Source organism: Cynocephalus volans, chromosome 1, assembly GCF_027409185.1.
Source record: "Cynocephalus volans isolate mCynVol1 chromosome 1, mCynVol1.pri, whole genome shotgun sequence".
In the NCBI taxonomy this organism is placed as follows: Eukaryota; Metazoa; Chordata; class Mammalia; order Dermoptera; family Cynocephalidae; genus Cynocephalus; species Cynocephalus volans.
Genome location: NC_084460.1, coordinates 206,338,830 through 206,354,150, shown reverse-complemented (window position 1 = coordinate 206,354,150; position 15,321 = coordinate 206,338,830). Strand labels below are relative to the sequence as shown.

The window sequence follows — 15,321 nt, the reverse complement described above, 5'->3', positions numbered from 1 at the left end:
GAGGATATTGACTAAGATGTTATTAATGAAATAGAAATAAGACACATGTATTTCAGAGGACCAAAGTCCTTAATGTGGAAGGCCAAAGTCTGTAGTTTAGAGGACAAAAGTCCTTAATGTAGAAGGCCAAAGCCTATAGTTTAGAGGACCAAAGTCCTGTAGTTTAGGAGGCCAAAGCCTCTAGTTTAGGGGGCCAAAGCCCAACCCTTTAGGAAAACACGTAGAAATGCTCAGATTGAAAAAGACCAGAAAACTTTCACAGAGCTAAAGCCTTTGATGATAAGATAATTGAAACACAGCAAAAAGTGATTGCTCTGGGGGCAGTTGCCCTTAGTTCAGCTAAACCTACATGATGGGAAAGTATGTAAGCTAAAATCTTCAAGGATATTCTGCTAGCTAGTGCTTGGGGGACATTCCATATCTTGCCCTAAGCTGTTTCTTTGAGTTTCTTGGGGAGTTAGCCACTTTGGTGATCGTCTCATTGTTTCTCTTTGACGGTAACATAGCTTAGTTTTATGACTCCTTTTGATGGTAAGTTGCTTGAATTATTTTAAGTTACACATGCTTTAATGAAGATTGATGTCACGTAGCCAGTGTGTTTATGTTTTCACTATGATTGATTAACCATCTGTTTTTCTTCTGTAACTTTCTTGTCTTTACAATAAAAACTGAAGCAAAAATTGACTCGGGGCTGTGCCTGGGCTTGCCTCTCTTGAAGGAGATTTTCCTTGGTGCGGTCCCTTCGGGCTTCTCTTTGCTCTGAATACATGGGCTCTGAGTAATCCTTTGTGTCTCCGTCACTCTGTGAGAGGTGACAAATCCATTTTATTTTCCTCATTCATTTCAAAGTAAATTGTAGAAATTATTATACTTTCCCCTAAGTAATTCAATATGCATATGATTAACCAGAGTTCATATTTGTTTACAGTTACTTTTCTGTTGAGATAAGATATATGAAATGCACAAATCTTTACAAATGCATAGACTTGTACAGCCCAAATGTACCATCTTAGAAAGTTTCCTTATTCCCTTTCCTAGTCATCCCCCACCCTCACAATCAACCATTGGTCTGATGTTTTTTAAACCATAGGTTTGTTTTGCCTGATCTAGAACTTCATATAAGTGAAATCATACAATATATAATGTTTTTGAAAGACTTCTTTCATTCACTGTAATCTTATTGAGATTCATCTGGGTTTTTTGGTATTAGTAGTTTGTTCCTATTGTATGTATTTGTATTTGCGGGTATTGATATCTAAGTTTATATATCTGGTATTTTTCACCTTACACTGTGTCTTCCCAATTTTTCCAGCCTGGACATCACTTCTGTAAATTTCCTTTGCTTTTATGGACTTAGTCCAGTTGCACTCTTCTATTCTATAATGACAGTGTCAGTGGTTCTCAAATTCCTGAAGATTTCAGTCATAAATGCCATCTTAAACTGCCACTTGACAGACTTCAGATTCTTTAGGTATTTCATAGTTGTGTCTTTGGGCTTGTCAGTGTAGCAGAGTAGACAGAACATATGCTTTAGAGTCAGACAGACTTTGTTTAAATCTGAGACACTTATTCTCTCTGTGATGTTGGGCATACTTCTTTAACAATTTGAACTTTAGATTCATCACCTATAAAATGGTTATTATAATCCTAATAACTGCAGTCACAAAAGAAGACAGTTTCTCACAGTGCTCAAAATGCCTTCTCCCTTTTTCTTAGTTAATCTTAGTAATTTCCAAACACTTGTCCTTAGACTGTTAATTCTAACAAAATATTGTATGTAGCAAAATGAGAAAGTAAGAGGTGAGCTGTTTATAAAGTTAAATTTATTCATTTTAAAGAACTTTCATTGATTTTGAATTTATTTATTTTATTTTTTTCGTCTTTTTGTGACCGGTAAGGGGATCGCAACCCTTGGCTTGGTGTCATCCGCACCACGCTCAGCCAGTGAGCGCACCGGCCTTTCCTATATAAGATCCGAACCCGCTGCGGGAGCGCCACTGCGCTCCCAAGCGCCACAGTCTCCCGAGTGCGCCACGGGGCCGGCCCTGATTTTGAATTTAAATCTTCCCTGCTTTCTTGGGGTTGGAATTGTTTTTTCTTTTATGAAAATATGATGTTAATAGTTGAAATTTTTTATTATATTATTTGGCAAATGAAAAGCTAGCAATGTTGTATTATTTCCATTAAGTTTTTTTTCCTAGACACGAAATAATGATTTCAGGATATATCTTATTTTGCCTTCATTCTTATATGATACTTTAGTAGGCAATATAGGTCCACTTTAATATTATTTTTTTCTTAACACTTTGAAGGTTGTATTCTGCTATGTTTCGGCTTTCATGATTGCCATTTGCAAGTGTGCTCTTGAGTCTCAAAATATTACCCTAAAGGTGACTTATTCATTTCAGAAGGAAAAATTACAAAATGGTCAAGCTTCACATCACTAATAATGGGACAACCAGATGCCTCATGTAGTATGTAGGAGAGACATTATCTTTGTGGTGTTTTTACTGGAAATATTTGACCTGATAATCATGAGGAAACAGTCAAACCAATCCAGAATGTGGGTCATTTTTTCAAGACAAATGCTCTTCAAAGATTCAGTGTCATGAAAAACCATAGGAAGCAGTAAGGATATTCTAAATTGGGAGAGACCTGCGTACTGCAACATCTGGAAGTAATGCACAAAACTTGATGAGATCTTGGATTACTAAAAAGAAAAGCTTTAGAGGACATTTTCGGGATAACTGGGAAAATTTCATCTGGACCCTATTTGGGTGATGTTATTGGATTAATGTTGATTGTTTTAGATGAGGTACTGGTGTTGTGGTTGAATAGAGAATGTTCTGGTTCCTGAGAAATGCATGATAAAGAATTTGGGGATGAAGAATTGTGCTATTTTCTGCATTTCTACCTTCTGCAGCCTACTTTCTACATATTCCCAAATGAGAAAGGCATGTATGTTTAGAGAAACTTTGAGTGGATGATCCAAGATGCTAACAGTGTGAATCTGGTGAGTGATATAAGTATATTCATTGTGTTATTCTTTTTGGCTTTTCTGTGAGTTTGAAAATTTTCAAGGTAAAAAAATTTTAAAAAGTAGTCAGTCTAATTTTTGTTGCTTTATGTTTTCATCTAATTTTCAGATTTTTCTCTTTGTCTTGGGAGTTCTGAAATTTCACTGTAGTTTATTTAGTATGGTTTTCTTTTTATTTATCCTGCTTAGGATTACTGTGCATTTTTAATCTGGGATTTGTATCCATTGATTCTAGGGAATTCCCAGCTATTACCTCTTCAAACATTGCTTCTTGCCCATTCTTTTTGTCTTTTTCATTAATTAGATTTATAATCCACTTTGAATTAATGTGAATTGATATGTGTATATGATATGAAGTAGGGGTCAGGACTGATTATTTTTTATTTACATTTTTACATACGGATGTCCAATTGATCCAGCACAATTTATTCAAAAGACTAATGTTTCCCTACTGCAGTATAGTGTCACTTTTGTCATAAATGAAGAAATTTATGAGTACGCCTTTCTAAACAAGTGTTGTCTTGTGGAACTTTCTGCCATGATGAAAATGTTCTGTATATGTACTGTTAAGTAAGTAGCTATTAGCTATATGTGACTATTGATTATTTGAAATGCAGCTAGTGCAGCTAAGGACTGAATTTTTAATTTTGACTAATTTTAATTAATTAAAATTAAAATTTAAACAGCCATATGTGTCTAGTGCTACCATATGGGATAGGGCAGTTGTAGGTTCTTTGTTCTATTCGTCTGTTTGCAATCTTTGTGTCAGTACCATAATTCTTAATTACTATAGCTTTATAATAAATATTTTGATATCAGGTAGTGTAAATCTTTCAGCTCCATTATTTTTTTAGATTATCTCAGCTATTATTGGCTCTTTGTATTGCCCATAAATTATAGAATTCATTTATCAATTTTCATAAAATTGTCAAGATTGTGAATGAAGGACCGAGCCCGTGGTGCACTCGGGAGCGTGCAGCGCTGGGAGCGCGGCGACGCTCCCGCCGCGGGTTCGGATCCTATATAGGAATGGCCGGTGCATTCACTGCCTGAGTACCGGTCACGAAAAAGACAAAAAAAAAAAAAAAAAAAAAAAAGATTGTGAATGAAATTGCATTGCACCTATAGATCAGTTTGGAGGGAATTTGTATCTTTACAATATAGAGTATTTCAATTTATGAACATGGATTATTCCATTTATAATTTATAACTTATACATTTATAATTTTGTAAATGTGTAAATACAAATTTATAATTGCTCTCCATTTATTTTCATCCCAATTATTCATTCACTAATTTATTTCAGTAAGGTTTTATAGTTTTCAATGAATAGCTCTTTTACAGATATCACTAAATTTATTTCTAGGTATTTAAAATTTTTTTTGGCAATTGGCTGGTATGGGGAGCTGAACCCTTGGCCTTGGTGCTATAATACCATTCTCTGAGTTAACTGGCCAGCTCTCTCTGTGCTTAATATTTTGATGCTATTATAAATTGCCTTTTTTCCCTTACTAGCTTTTTAAAAGTTTTTCTTTGACTATACAAAAGTTTTACTTTTATATACGCCTAGGTGTGGTTTTCTTTGCATTTACAGTTCTTGAGTCTGTGGATTGATGTCATTATTACTTTTGGAAAATTCTCAGTTGTTATCTCTTAAAATATTATTTTTGCCCCAATCTTTACCTCCTTGGACTCTATTTTTACCTATGTTAGACCTTTTTATGGTGTCTTGTATATCACTTATCTTCTTTTTTGTGCTTTTTGATATTTTTTATTTACCCATATTCTAATTTACTAATCCTATCTTTTGCTGTTAAGTTAATTTATTGAATCTTTTGAAGAAGAGACTATAACACATTTACCTAAAACCACAAACCACTCGGTTTCTTTCTTGCTAAACAGGGAGAATTGTGCTTTTTAGATTTTGCTCTTTAAACAAAGTAGAGAGTTGGTATTGTATTGGGCTTTGGGGAAGCCTGGAGACGTTCAAAAACAGGAGTGCATAAGGATTAGCTGAATTTCTGTGTATAGTTTAGGGATTAGCCGACTAATGTCAAATAACAGTCTGTCCTTTCCTTTCTTGAAATTGGAGAATAGGGACATTTTATTTTCTGTTCTTAATTTCAGGTAGTGTATTTTTAAGTCCTAGAATATCCAATTCAGATCTGCCTGGTTATGTTGATAGGATCTTGTTTTTTGCCATTTTAATTCTGTCTTATTTTTGTAAGTGTTTAGAACATATTTATATAACTGAAGTCCTTTGGAGGCTAATTTTGCTTTTTGTTGTTCTATATTATGTTTTGTTTCCCAGTGTATTTGCTAATGTCTTAAATTTTGTTTTAATAGTCAGGTAATCTTAACCTGTGGATACCTTGAGAGACCTAAATGTTGGGTAAATTCTTTTAGAGAAGATTTGCAAAATTAAGTTCTTTTTGGGGTTTGGGTTTTCCCTGGTCACACAGGTAATGTAAATTCAAACCTGAAATTCATTTTTCAGGCAGGTTTATGATTATGAATTTCGATAATTAATTTTCACCTCATGCCAAGCTTTAAGTTTCCTTATTGGCTTAAAAAATTACGTATAATTTAATTTAATAAAAAGCACAGGTTTTAGGTGTACAGTTGATGGGTTCTGATATATACCTTATTCTGCTGTGTTTTCAAATACCTCCGTCAATATAATAGATCATTTCCATTACCCAGGGTGGGCCTCTTTCTAATCAATGCCATCATCCTAAATTAGGCAACTACTGATCTGACTTCTATTACCAGAGTGTATTTTTTATAGTGGCTTGGTGCTCTCTTCATTTTTTTTTAACTTTTTGTTTTGAAATAATCCAAACTTACAAAAGTTGTAAGAAAAATACAGAAATAACTTTCATATATGTTTTACCTGTATTCACTAATATTTAACATTTTGCCACATTTACTCTATTATTCTCTGTCTCTCTCCACACACACCCAGAAAAATATACATCCCTGCTAGGATTTATGTTCTAAACCATTTGAGAGTGGCTTATATGCACCATGCTCCTTTAACCTCCTCCACATTATAGTGTATTTTTTAGAAACAAAGATATTCTCTCATATAGACATATCACAGTTATCAAATTCAATACTTTAATGTACCTGTATTTTAATAATTGTCCCAATACTGTCCTTTACAGCAATTTTTTCTTTCAGCATTAATATTCAATCCAGGACCACTTACTGCATTTAGTGATACCTTTTTGTTTCCTTTAATGTGGGATGGTTCCTTAGCTTTCATGATACTGGCATTTTTGAAGAATACTGGCTAGTCTATTTTATAGAATGTGCCTCAATTTATTTTTTTGTTTCCTCACAATGGGATTTAGATTATGCAATCTTTCCTGCATTAGTACATAATTGAGATTGAGGTCCTATCCTTCTCAGGGTATTATTTTGAGTCCGATAATGTTTCAGTTGCTGGTCAAAGTTTTGTTTAGTCTCTCCTCTATATAGTTACTATTTTTCCCTCTCACAATTGTTGACTATGTAATAAACAACGAACATGAGGAGAAATTGAGACCATGCTGATATGATGCTCCTTGTCCAATTTTCCCTCTTGGATTTAGCATCCATAGATAATTCCTGCTCAAACCAGTTTTTGTCACGATGGTTGTAAAGTGATTAATTGGCATTTTACTGTAAGGAGGAGCTCTCCCTTCTGCCCCATCAATCTCTCTCTGTCTTGCTCCTTTCTCTGTCTTGACCCATCTATCCATGCATCCATCTATCCATCCATCCGTTCACCTATCCTCAGGAAGCACTCAGGGATTTCTATTTTATTCAATGCATTATAATCCCTTACTGTACAATATTTTTGTTTTATCTCTTGGAACTTGTTACAAACAATCATGCAGTTTATATAGGTCTGACTTCTCTTGCTCAATATAATGTTTTTGAGATTCATCTATGTTGTTGTATCTCTGAGTATATACAATTATTTTGTTCATTCACTTGCTGATGGACATTTGGGTTGGCTCTAGTTTAGGGTTCTTATGAAAAATGATGGTCTTAACATTCTTGAACAAGTCCTTTTGTGGACGTGTTTTTAATTTTGTTGCTAGCTCTTAGGGTAGCTGTCTGTTTAACTTTATTAAAAAACTGCCCAACTTTGTTCCAGCCAGTCAGCAATATATGAGAGTTTGCCATGCCAACATTTTGTATTATCAGCCTTTTTCATTTTAACCTTTCCAATTGAATGGCTATTCAAGTGGTAGATCATTGTGTTTTAATTTGTATTTCTCCAATGATTAATGATGTTGAGCATCTTTCTCTGTGCTTATTGGCTATCCTCACATATTTGCATATATTTATATATACTTATATAGTTATGTATACTGATTTAACGTATATATTGATATATTGATTTAAAGTATGATATATTGATTTAAAGTTCTTTTTATATTCTGGATATAAGACCTTTGTCAGTTATATGGATTGTGAATATTTTCTCCTAGTCTGCAGCTTGCATTTTAATTTTCTTTATAGTATAGTATTCTAATGAACAGAAAATTTTAACTTTTGTAAAATCCAATTTATCAAGTTTTTCTTTTTTAGTTAGTGCTTTTTATGTTTGAAGTAGTCTTTTCCAATCTGCAGATTACAAAATGTTCTTCTGTTTTCTTCTGGAAACTTTGTTTTCTATAAACTTCTCTTGAATTACATCAAGAACAGTTTCTTAGTTCTTTTATTTTGGTTTCTATTCCATGTATGCTTATGTTTATTGACTTGTCTTGATCTATTTGCATCATTTTTTCTTTTCTACATTTTTTTTCTAGATTTGTATTTTCTCTAAAGCTCTTTTGATCTTTCTTCATTCCCTTTGAAAGTTTCATGTGTACTTTCCTGTTTTTAGCAGTGCCTGTTCTCTCTTGTTACCATTTGGTCTTCATTTCAATGGTATTTACTTACTTATTTTTTACTTCTCTGATCTGTCAGTTTACATTTCGTTTCTTCATCTTTCTTACTGTAGCTTCCCTGAGCTTCTGTACCTCTGCTTTATATTTCCTGTGTTGTAGAGGCAATTGCTTCTTTATGTTTAAATTTGTGGCAAAATGTTTGACTATAATTTTCAGCTGCTTCACAGTAATTTTCTTTTCTTGTTTGTTTTCCACTGGATTTTCCTTTTTCTTTCCTTCTTTTTATTTGTAGCATTGATTTTTTTTTTTTTTTTTTTTTAATTACTGCTCATCCCAGTAAGGAACATTTTTCCTGAGCCTGCTATTTGTATAGTATCATCTCAGGGAGGGCTAAAACAATGTTCTAGACTAACACCTATTCTCTTTATGACACTTTTTTTTTATGTAATTAGTTTCTTTTGATTACACCTTAGTCAAAAGAAATTGACACTGCAGTATAGCTAAGCAGGCATGGTCTCTCATTCCTGCCCCTGCCTCACTGTGACTACTTCCCACATTCAGGGTTTGTCATTGAGCCTTGCCTCCTCTTCCCTTGCAGCTAGACTGGGTCTGGGGATACTTTGGCTGCCAGTCTGTCCTTTTGTGTTGCTGCAGAGAAGGGATTCTTGACGTTGCAATACAGGTGTCCCTCTCACTTTGGAACTGTGTCCTGCTGTTTTGTTTTGTTTCTCTCTAAGATGTATAGCCTAAAGTGTTCTTTCTAGGTATACTCCCTCAAGTTTTTTTTAAAATATATTTGATATTTTTGGTAATTAATTCTTTTATCATTTGAGATATTTAGATGTCTCCCAGTTTTTTCGAAGATGATAAATAACCATGCATTAAATCTGTGAATCTCTACTCTACCATGCTCAGTATTAGATACATTATTAAAATGTTTATGAAATGGTTATTGATTACATGTGTTTATGTCTGGATATGTGTAGTTTTGAATATATATGGTTAAAGATAACTGACAAACTTATTAATATATGAAATTTTTAGTATATAGTTGAACAAGAAGGTTTGTTGTCATTTACTTACTCATGTCTGAGGAGATGTAAGAAGCCTGTCACTAAATGAATTATTAGGCTTAGTGTTGTACACTGTCATTGTTGCCTTCATTGTAAGTTAATACTCTTTGTAAAGATGTTGATCTGAAGTAAAGTGTACTTCATTTCTTCTGAAAATCCTGGCAGAGCAATTTGTTTTAATTGTCTGTCTGCATAGGGAAGAAAAGGCTTTGTGGTGTTTAAAGCTTTTGCAAAAAGGATAAGAGAAATTTTAGTAGTGATTTGTATTCTTTAAAGGTATCACTTGATGACAACCTAATTTCTTTCTTTTTTTTTTACTCCTAAAATTGAAGGGTTTTCTGTTATATTACCTTTTTGTAAGTGTTATAATCCTTACTTTTTTGGCTGAATGTAGATTGAATTTTTACATCAATGAACAAAAATTTTGAAACACCTGGAGGTTTTGCTACAGGAAGATTTTTTGTTAAATTATATTAATGTTAGGGCATAAATCACCATGCTTATCATCTCAACTTAATAAGCTAAGGATAATTAGGTCAGAGTATGAATGAACCCTGAGTATGGGTATAAAAATGTTGGAAGAAATGTGTTGCAAAACTTTACTAATTAACTTCATATAGTCTCAGTCATCTAAATCCTGAGAAATCAAATCTTAGCATTCTAAACAGTATGAATTTGAGTTTTAGAATAATAACATTGTTTTGTCCCCTACACCCTGCCCCCCCATAAGCAGATAGGACCCTGTAAGAGTGTCTAGAAAGAGACTTAGCTGCCTGTGTCTAAAGTATTATTGATGTGTATAATAGATTACTTTCTAATAGATGAACTTAACTGCTGCTTTCATTTTAGATTAACCTTCTACCTCATCAGAACTTTTATCTGGAAGTACCCTTCTACAGTTTTAGCCTGTGAATTTGAGGAATAATACTAAGTTGCTTTGATGAACATGTATACTAATTTCTGCTTCCTATCTATATTAAAGCAAAATTGCAATACCGCTATGCAAAAGCAAAAACAATACTAGCAAGGATGTGAAAAAATTGTAAACATCTTACACTATTATTAGAAGGGGAAATTGGCACAACTACTTTGGAAAACTGTTTGGCAGTTTCTACCATAGATGAACATATGTGTTTTCTGAGACCCAGTAATCCTGCCCCTAGGTGTATAGGTACATACATATATGAGAATATGTTTACCAAAAGAATTCTTATAGAAGCACTATTCATAATAGCTAAAGGTTGTCCACCAGCAGTAGAATGGCAAATAATTGTGGTATATTCACACAATAAAATACTTGGCAACAATAAGAATGAACAGATTATAGCTGTTAAACAGTCAGGTGAATCTTACAAACATAGGGTTGAGTTCAAGAAGCCAGACAGAAAAGATATGTATTAATTGTACATAATACATTAATTGTATATATTCATTTACATAAAATATATGTAAGATACTAATTTATATACAATCATTTATGTAAAATATCTATAAATACTAATCTATTGTGTTACAAGTCAGGCAGTGGCCACCCTTCAGTGGAGAGGGAGGTATTGTGATAGGAAGAGGGCACAAAAGCTAGGCTTATGGGGATGTTGATAAACACTCTGTTTCTTGAATTTGGTGTTGTTTACATGGTTGTGTTCATTTTATGAAACTTCTTAAATTTTCTTACGTTGTACACTTAAGATTTGTGTAATTTTCTTTATTTTTTATACTTCAGTGACGAATTTACCAGGGTTGGCTGGTTAGCTCAGTTGGTTGGTGCTCAGTGTTATAACACCAAGGTCAAGAGTTGAGGATCAAAAACAAAACGAAACACAAATTTACCAAAAATATTTAGTGTGCCTTAATTTTAAACATGTATATATGTATGTTTATATATACATATGAATATATGTGTATATATATATTTAAGCATAGACTACTATTTTTATTTCAGCTACTTTATCAAAAAGATAGTAAATTCTAATAAAAAGTGAAATATGTGTATACACACACACTCTGTGTGTGTGTGTGTGTGTGTGTGTGTGTGTGTGTGTGTGTGTGTGTATAAAACTCCAGTCTGAACTTGTTAACACTCTATTTTCTTATACTGTTTCATTAGTCAACTCTGACAGGAAATACAATTTTGCTTAGATGGCTCAACTTAAAAGATTTTAGTGAGGACTGTTTCAGAGGTGTGGGTAAGATTAAGAGAGCCAATAATTAGTTTTGTGTTTGTTTGTTTGTTTTTTATTGAGTCATAATTGATTGTACATATTTTGGGGATTCAATGCTGACATATGTTGATCAAATCAATATTACTAGTATGTACATTGTTACAAATTGTACTTATTCTTTATGCCCCTTATCCAGTCTCTCCCTATCCCCTCACCAACACTGATAACCCTAGATTTCTTCTCTTCCTCAGAAAGAGTAATGGTTACTCTGTTGATTTGTTGCCTAAATGATCTGTCCAATGCTGAGAGGTGTGTTCAGGTCCCCCAATATTATCATAGAGCAGATGCTTCTACTGTCTCTGTGGAATGGGCTTTGTGGAGAGAGACAACCTCTTCTTTTCTTTGGTCTCTGCTGGTGACTCTCCTTGTGTCAGTGCACTCCAGTGGCTGGTGGACCATCTGCATGGTGGTTGTGATGTCTAGCCACTTTCATGGCAGCTGTGGTTACTGTGGTGGCTGTGGTGTGCCACCCACATGGACGTGATGTTTTTGGCATGCTCCTTGGCACTGGTGGTGTGCCTGGTTGTGGGGGGGTCCAGTCTCTGGCTCTGTGCCTCAGGACTCTGGGTGGGCCCTGAGGTACTGGCAGTGTGCCTGGTCGTGGGTGGGGATTCTGGTCCCTGGCTCCATGGCCCAGACCCCTGGGCAGGGCCCCAAGGCGCTGGTGGTGTGCCTGGTTGTGGGCAGGGGGTTCTGGTCTCTGGCTCCAAGCCCTGGGTCCCCTGGCAGGCCCCAAGGTGCTGGTGGTGTGCCTGAGCTGGGACCAATTTTTTGTCCTTTGCTTACCTCTAAAATGGGAACTTCTTCTGGGAACCAGTACGTGAGCTGTGTGGTTGAGCTAAATTGCTGCTCTGCTGTTGTTTCCCTAGGGAAAGCTTTTTGTGCAGCTCAGGGTTTAATGGTTGACCTTATAGGTACTTGCAGCTCTCCAGAGACCCAGTGCACCTGGGTTGTGTAGAAACTCTGATCTGGGCCTGAGTTTTTCATGAAACTGCACCCTGTGCAATTCTGTGTTCCCGACCAGTCTCCTCTGAGTGGTCCTGCGCTGATTGGGGGATGGATCAGCTGTTCTTGCTGTGTCCCAGTGTTCTCCTGGTGGGCCCATTCTCCCACAGGAACCCTATTAGTGGTCTTCCTGACCTGGGGGCCACCAAGGCCCTCTTCTCCCCTGCTGCCTCCAAGCAACTCCATCCAAAGGGCACAGCTGTGGCTTCTGCTGGCTCCTGCTCCATGCGCTCAGCAGCTCCAGCCTTAAAGCAGCCGTGGCCCTAAATGCTCTGAGCAGTTTTTTCTTTCTCTCATCGTGGTTTCTCCCTCCTTCATGAACTCCATAGGTCTCTCCTCCTCTTCCCCTGAGCTCCAGCATCCCCAGCTTGGCTGTTGTTACATTTTTATAGTTGGAAATAGGTTGATTTGTGTGAGAGAGTGATGCTGAGGACCATCTTTTCTGCCATCTTGACCAGAATCCCCAACAATTAGTTTGTGCCAACAATTAGTTTGATCCACCAAGAAACCAGCACTAAATAGCAGGCAGTCATGACCACTCCTCAACCTGAGAGGAAAAGGTAGCCTAGTGAGTGCTGGAGCTAAGGAAGAGGGGCTGCAGGCAGCAACTATGACACTGGAGGGACCCAGCCAGTACCAGACCTTCTTCCACCATTTTTTCCTCCTTCTGCATAATCTTTAGCTGATACCTCCATTGATCAAACCCTGTTTGAAGCCAGTTGACAAGGGAGTAATCTGTATGAGGGAGCAAATGGAGAATAATCAGCATAACTCCTTACACTTTGGAGAACTCTTTCCAGAGGATTAGTATAGAATATGATTTTTCTTCCTTTAATTACTTTTTGCCTCTGAAGTTTTATTTTGGGTAATTTTCATGCATATCCATTCTTCTCTCTCTGATATGTGTACATATATGTTTGTATGTATTTCTATAAATATACAAAGCATACTTCACAGAAAGTAAATTGAAATTAACACTAAATTTAAAATCACCACTAATTAAAAACAGTAATGATTTATAAGCAAATGTGATGATAAGAGTTTAAAACATTAAAATAAATTTATGTTGTTTGAAATATGGAGGGCTAAATATTTATTGACTTTTCAAGTTTCCTCTCAACCGAGTTTTGCTACAGTACCCAGTGTTTTGTACTAACAAGATAATTTACAAAGTACAATACCACCTTTATTTTTGTATTTTTATTTTTATTTTTTTGGCAGCTGTCCTGTAGGGGAATCGGAACTCTTGACCTTAGTGTTATAGCGCTGTACTCTAACCAACTCAACTAACTGGCTAACTCTCTGATTTTTATTTTATCTAAACATCTTTATTACGGAAATTTTCAAATATGTACAAAGGTAGAGAGAAAAGTATAAGGAAGCCACATGTAGTTATCAACCAGCTTTAATAATTATGAACATTTTGCCAGTTATTGGTTGTTACCCTTCATCTCCCTACAGACATACTTTTCTTTCCCTGGAGTAAAGTAAATTCAAGAAATTATATTTTACCCTGAATCACTTCCATTTTTAATCTGTAACAAGTAAGGACTTTTTTTCTGTAATCATAATGTCATTGTCATGGCTAACCAAATTTAGTTCCTCAATATATCTAATATTCGATCCATATTAAAATGCCCCCACTTATTTCAAAAGTGTCTTTATTCTGTTGGTTTGTTCAAATTAAGATTCAGACAAGATCAACACCTTGAATTTGGTTGTGTCTTTAACTTTTATTAGATCAGCAAACTTATAAGAATATTGGAATATTTTTTATTTCATATTTGCCTTATTAACCACTTCAATTTTTTCTGTGGTAAATTTAAGTATCCACCAGCCCCTTTGTATTTTTTGTGTATCCTCAAAATAACCTAATGAAATAAAGTAAGACTTCAAAGCTTAGCCTTTTCAGAAACTATCTATGTAGTGCTTAGCATCATGCTAAGCACTTAATAACAGTGGAACAAAGCAAAAGGAGCATGGGCTTTAGCCAAAGCTGGCTTCAGTTTCTGTCTATTCCGTCTTTTCTACCCTTATGGTCATGGGCATATTCTTAAAACTGTGAAACTGGGCATGACAAATAATGCCCTGTTGAAAAGACGTACTGAAGAAGTGTTAGTTTTAATTATTGTGAGTTAGTTACTTAAATATTTATGAATAGGTGAATCATCTCTGGAAACACCAGGCTTTCAGAATAACTGCAGACAGAGAAGTAAATGGAGGGTAAGAAAAGGATCCTTTCAAGCAGTGAAGATACAGTTACTGAGACCCCGATGTTAAGTGAACACTTCATGTTCAGTATAGACTGTGTAAGTAAGGGTCCTCTTTTTCTATTGAGAAATAGTGACAATATACAGAAGAATGTGTTCCTGTTTCTGGCTGCAATTAAAAGTGGTCACTGGTAGAATGAATGGTTGATTCTATCATTAGAAATTGAAGAAACCAACAAATGAAGTGTGAGGTAGAACAGCCCTTTTGTTCTACAGAACTAAAATGCCACAATTCTCATCTGCTCATAAAGGCAGAGGCAGATGGCCAAAACCCTGCTGAAAGTTATAGTGTATGAATGGGAGTGTTGGGGTGGTGTGTTTTGGCATCAGGGTAATGCCCTTCTGAGTTGCATCTCATTCTGGGTCTATGACACCTGAGTGATATGTATATAACCCCACCTTCACCCCCCCCCCTTTTTTAAGGTTTCTAACTTTGAGCAAATTTCTGACACCTAAATATTTAACTCTCTGCTTATCATGGTAACTAAACTATATTTAAACCAAACCACAGAAATTCTTGAAAATATTTCAGTATCCATTCTCTTGTAAGTGGAAATTCAGGGCTAGAGTTGGGTCAAGTTAAACACGGAGCAGAATCCAGTGAATTCATATTGTTTACTGAAACTGAAATAAAACTAATTCTTGATTTTAGCATCCAAGATTAGTTTTATAAGTATGTTTGTCTATCAGGCAAGGTAAGGTTCTTTTATAAAAGGAGATATTATTGTATTGTGTAGGTCAGAAGCTCTGGAGCTGAGAAAGTGATGTCTGCTGCCCTGGGTCACACTGCCACCTGGGGGCCAAGAAGAAAGACTGCCATGGCATCAC

General features: G+C 35.4%; 1 protein-coding gene across 1 annotated transcript in view; it reads left to right on the top strand.

Annotated features, from left to right (window-relative positions):
- The window catches only part of ZRANB3 (zinc finger RANBP2-type containing 3), a 242,000-nt gene that overhangs the window by 19,157 nt on the left and 207,522 nt on the right, over nucleotides 1-15,321 (top strand). The window lies entirely within an intron of this gene.